The sequence below is a fragment of the Petaurus breviceps genome, unplaced genomic scaffold, assembly GCF_028583685.1.
Source record: "Petaurus breviceps papuanus isolate PSGF00001 unplaced genomic scaffold, PetGlider_PUasm1.0 173, whole genome shotgun sequence".
In the NCBI taxonomy this organism is placed as follows: Eukaryota; Metazoa; Chordata; class Mammalia; order Diprotodontia; family Petauridae; genus Petaurus; species Petaurus breviceps.
In genome coordinates, this window is record NW_027185759.1 from 27,186,256 (window position 1) to 27,191,523 (window position 5,268).

A 5,268-nucleotide genomic window follows, 5' to 3' on the forward strand; every position below is an offset into this window, starting at 1 on the left:
GCCCTTTTTTTTTTTTTTTTTAGTTAGGACTCCTGCTGAGCACTGCCAGGGGCCGGAGCTGCTGGGAGAGCGCTGGGTGGTTGCTGTGAGTGGGGAGAGGAGGACCTTTGCCTGAGGTAGCCTGTTCTGTTTTAAAGGCTTGAGAATGTGGGTGCTTTCTACTTTATATACCTGTGCCAATGTCATAACTACTCTGATGGCTTTCACTTTCTGGTTTTGGGACTCAGTCTTTTGGTATCTTAATAAATTTTCTAGTTTATTTCCCCAAATGGCAAACCTGACATATTTTGTGATGGATAATTATATCAGCATATTTGTAATCTCTATAGGCATTGTGAATATGGCATTGCTGATACACCCTCACCCACTGGGAAGATAAGCAATTCAATATACTTTGTACATGTGTAATTACCCAAATAATTTCCTTAGTAGTTATATTGTGAAAGATTATTTCCCTCCATCCTATCCTGCCCCCCACTTATTCTATTTTCTCCTTTGATCCTATTCATTTTCAAAAGTGTTTGCTCCTAACTACCGTCTCCCCCAATCTGCCCTCCTTTCTATCATTCCCCCTCTTATCCCCTTTGCCCACCCATTTTCCTGTAGCATAAGGTACCCAATTGAGTGTGTATGTTATTCCCTCCTTAAGCCAAATTCAATGAGAGTAAGGTTGTCCCATTCCCCTTCACATTCCTGCTCTTCCCCTCCATTGTAACAGTTTTCTCTTGCCTATTTTGTATGGGATAATTTATTCTAATCTATCTCTCCCTTTCTCATTCTCCCAATAAATTCCTCTCTCACCTCTTAGTTCTATTTTTAGATATCATCTCTTCACATTCAATTAATCTTGTGCCCTCTGTCTATGTATACATGTACATACATATTCTCATACTTGCATATATATTTACATACACATACACACTCCTATACAAACATGTGTGCATGTATACATATATGTATGTGTGTATACACACATACACACATATATTCCCTTCAACTATCCTCATACTGAGAAAAGTCTTATGAGTTACAATTATCATTTTTCCATGTAGGAATGTAAATAGTTCAACTTTAATAAGTTCTTTATGATTTCTTTTTTCCTGTTTACCTTCTCATGCTTCTTGTATTTGAAAGTCAAATTTTCTGTTAAGCTCTGTTTTTTTCATCAAGAGGGCTTGAAAATCTTCTATTTCATTGAATGACCATATTTTCCCCTGAAGCATTATGCTCAGTTTTTCTGGGTAGGTGATTCTTGCTTTTATTCCTACCTTCTTTGACTTTTAGAATATCATATTCCAAGCCCTTTGCTCTCTTAATGTAGAAGATGCTGGGTCTTGTGTTATCCTGATTGTGTTTCCACAGTACTGAAATTGTTTTTTTTTTTTTTTTTTTTTTTTTCCTGACTGCTTGCAGTATTTTCTCCTTGACCTGGGAACTCTGGATTTTGGCTATAACATTCCTAGGAGTTTTCTTTTTGGGATCTTTTTCAAGAGGTGTTTGGTGGTTTCTTTCACCCTCTATTTTGCCCTGTGGTTCTAGAATATCAGGGCAATGTTGCTTGATAATTTCTTAAAAGATAGTGTCTAGGCTCTTTTTTGGTTAGTGCTTTCAGGTAGTCCAATAATTTTTATATTATCTCCTGGATCTATTTTACAAGTCAGTGGTTTTTCCTATGAGATATTTCACATTGCCTTCCAGTTTTCAATGTGTTTGGATCTGTTTTATAGTATCTTGATTTCTCGTAAAGTCATTAGTTTCCAATTGCTCCAATCTAATTTTGAAGAAATTATTCTCTTCAGTGAGTTTTCAAAATTCCTTTTCCATCTGGCAAATTCAACTTTTTAAGGAATTCTTCTCCTCATTGGCTTTTTGGACCTTGTTTGGCATTTGAATTAGCATATATATATGTATATATATATATGTGTGTATGTATATATGTATATGTACATATGTATGTGTGTATATGTGTATATATATAAGCAATTGGGGTTAAGTAACTTGCTCAAGGTTACATGGCCAGGTGTTTCTGAGTGGGAGCTAAGTGTCTGAGCCTGGATTTGATCCCAGGTCATCCCGACTCTGGGGCCGGTGCTCTTACTCGCTGCGCTACCTGGCCACCCCTGAATTAGTATATTTTTTAAGGTGTTAATTTCTTCAGTATTTTTTTGGGTCTCCTTTAGTAAGCTGTTGACTCACTTTTCATGATTTTCGTGCATCATTTCTCTTCCCAATTTTCATCCACTTCTCTTACTTGATTTTCAAAATCCTTCTGAAGCTCCTTCATGGCTTGTAACCAGTTAATATTTTTCTTGGAAGTTTTTGAGGCAGGAGTTCTGACTTCATTGTCTTCCTCCCATTCCATGCTTTGCTCCTTTTTGTCGCCCAACAAGGAGTCTATGGTTTGTTTGTGCTGCTTCTGCTTGCTCACATTGCCAGCCAATTACTTGATTTTTGAGCTCTTTGCCACAGTAGAACTCTGCTTCTAGAATGGAGAGAGCTGTGACCCAAATTGCTGAGGTTTTCACAGCTGCCAGAGCTATTAGGAGGGCACACTCTCTACAGGCCCCACAAGCTTTGGCACACTGGCCACACACCCCAGGACCACCACCGAAGATCACAATCCCCATCCACACAGGTCAAAGCAAGAACAATTATCCTCTGAAGGGTCACTTGGTCCCCATCTACAATCTGCAGGCCAGGAGCTCTGGAAGCAGCCGGGCTACTGCAAGCTGCCATGCTTCTGCCACTTTCTGCCCCAGGGGCAGGGGCCAGGAAGTGCTCATCTTTCCCCCTGTTCTAACAGTTTTCCTGACTAACCTTTTACTTTCTCTTTGGCATTTATGGGTTGAGAATTCAGGAAACTGCCACAACTGGTGGTGATTCACTCTTCTGAAATCTGCTCTGGCCACCACTGGTCGGGGCTGCCCTAGGGGCAGAACTGTGAGGCTCACAGGGGACTGCACTCAGCTCCCATGTGTGCTGAGATAGACCTTTTCTGTAGGCCTGCCAGACTGCCTTCAGTGGGAGATTTGTTTCTTTCTGGCACTCTGTGGGTTCTATAGCTCTAAAAAATTTTAGAGTCATTTTTTTTACAAGTTTTGGCAGTGATTGGAGTGGGAACCCATGCCAAGTTTGTGCTTCTACTCCACCATCTTGACTCCACCTCCAAAAATATTTTCACATGGGTTTGCTTGTTAGTCTATATACTTGCCTTTCTGCTAGTCATGGTGTTTTTTTTTTGTTTGTTTTGTTTTGTTTTGTTTTGTTTTTTACCACTGAACAAAAGAATCTTTCTAGGGTGTGGGGCTCATTGCCTGGCTGAGAGGGGCAGGTTGATGGCGGGGGCGCAGCAGCTGGTGGCAGAGGCAGAGGGGCCTGGGCCTGAGGCGCGGAGGGGCCGGGGGGTTCCATCGGGGCTGTTCTTCCCCGGCCCCGGTCAGCTTTCTCCGTGCTGGGCTGCAGCCGCTTAGGGCCACCGTCCCCTTCCAGCTGCAGCCGCCGCCGCACCAGCTCCGGTCCAGGGGCGGCCGCGCAGCCAGTGTCCCGTGTTCAGTGGCCCCAGAAAAGTCGGTATGTAGGCACCAACCACCCTGAGTCCGACGCACATTCTCCCTGGATACAATCCTTGGCCCCTACTTACTGGGCCAGTGGCCAAAAGATGCTGATGGCACCTTCACCTGCTACACCAATGACAAGGCCACCCAGACACCCCTGTCCTGGCATGAGCTGGAAGGTGAGCAAACCGGCTCCTGCACCCACAAGTGCTCTGCATCCTGGGGTAGCACAGACCACCAAAAAAAGAGATCACCAAGCTGAAGCAACAACTACAGAGGACAAAACTTAGCTGGAATGGGAAAGAGAAGGAGCGGGGCTCCCCAAGCCAAGGAGACCATGCTGTATGGGGAGCATTGAGGGCCTCCCCTCCCAGTTTTCCCTCAGGTTCCCCAGTCCTGTGACTTAGCCCCTTCCTGCACCGAAGCCTGGGGGGCTGAACCAAGAACTGGAGGAGGTGTTTGTGAAGGAACAGGGTGAAGAGGAGCTTCTGAGAATCCTAGATGTCCCTGATGGTCACCAAGTCCTTGCCCCTGCTCAGGGTACCAACAGCGAATCCTCCCTCCTTCCCCTGGAGCTGGGCAACCTTTCCCTCTCCCCTTCTTTGCCTCCGGCATCCCCCCAGCTCACTGACCAAGCCAGCCATTTTGAACCTCGAGGTGCAACTGAAGAACTGACACCAAACCCCAAGGAAAAGGCACCCTCTCCACCCCATGCAGTCATGTTCGAGGATGATGGCCTATCTCCAGTGCTGATCTTTGCCTCATCCCCTCGTCCCAAACACAGCTATGTGTTTAAGTGGGAGCCCCCAGAGGGCTGTGAGAAAATCCGGGCCTTTGAAGAAGCTCCGTCCTTTAGTCCTGACCTGACCTTCCTGCCTTCCTGCCCTGACAAGAACAAAGTCCACTTCAACCCGACTGGCTCTGCCTTCTGTCCTGTCAGTTTGGTGAAGCCCTTCTTCCCCAGTATGGTCTTCTTCTTCTGAAATTGCCCCACCACCCCAGGGTGCCCCTGTCCATCAACAGCTCCAAGTCCTTTCTTGACCTCTCCCAGAAAGGACCCTGATGCTCCCAAAGCACCCCCACTACTTTCGAACCCTGGCAGTGCACTCCACCCTCTGAGGAGTCTGTGCTTTTCCACAGTTCCCTGGTAGTTTGAGGGTCTTTCCTCAAATCCCTCCCACCTTACCATGCCACACCAGTGCCTTTGTGGCTGGCTTCCCCCCGCCCCTGTATGGAGACCAAGAATCCCATCCTCTCTTGGCCTTTGAGCATCTTCCTTTTATCACACTGAAATGCCCTGGTTCCTGTATCTGTCGGGTACCAGCTCCTTGGAGGGGAGGAAACCTGCCTTCTCCCTCGGGCTGGGCAGCTCGCCACTCTTCAAGTCAGCATTCTCATTCTTGATTCCCCTTGGAAGAGAAATGGCCATGAAGGCCTTGGCCCCTCCATCCCAAGTGTGTGAGCACAGACAGCCCCATAGGAGACACTTGTCCCTCTCAAATATCAAGGAAGCTGGCTCAGGGGAGGGAGAGAAAGGTGCCTTGGAAGGATCCCTTCCCTTTCCCCCTGCAGAGAAGAAAAGCCCAGGAGAGAAAACTCACTGCCTCTCCTCATTGCACCCCATCCCTCATGTGTATTCCCTCATCCACACCCCTCTCCTTGGAGGGGCTGATCCAAGTAGTCCCAAAGCCAGGACCAGCCCAGCTGTGGGCAG

The 5,268-nt window shown here is 46.5% G+C and overlaps 1 pseudogene; it reads left to right on the forward strand.

The window, feature by feature from the left end:
• The first annotated feature begins 2,487 nt into the window (after nt 1–2,487).
• On the forward strand, nt 2,488–4,739 carry LOC138157796 (protein FAM117A pseudogene; annotated as a pseudogene).
• The last annotated feature ends 529 nt before the right edge of the window (nt 4,740–5,268 follow it).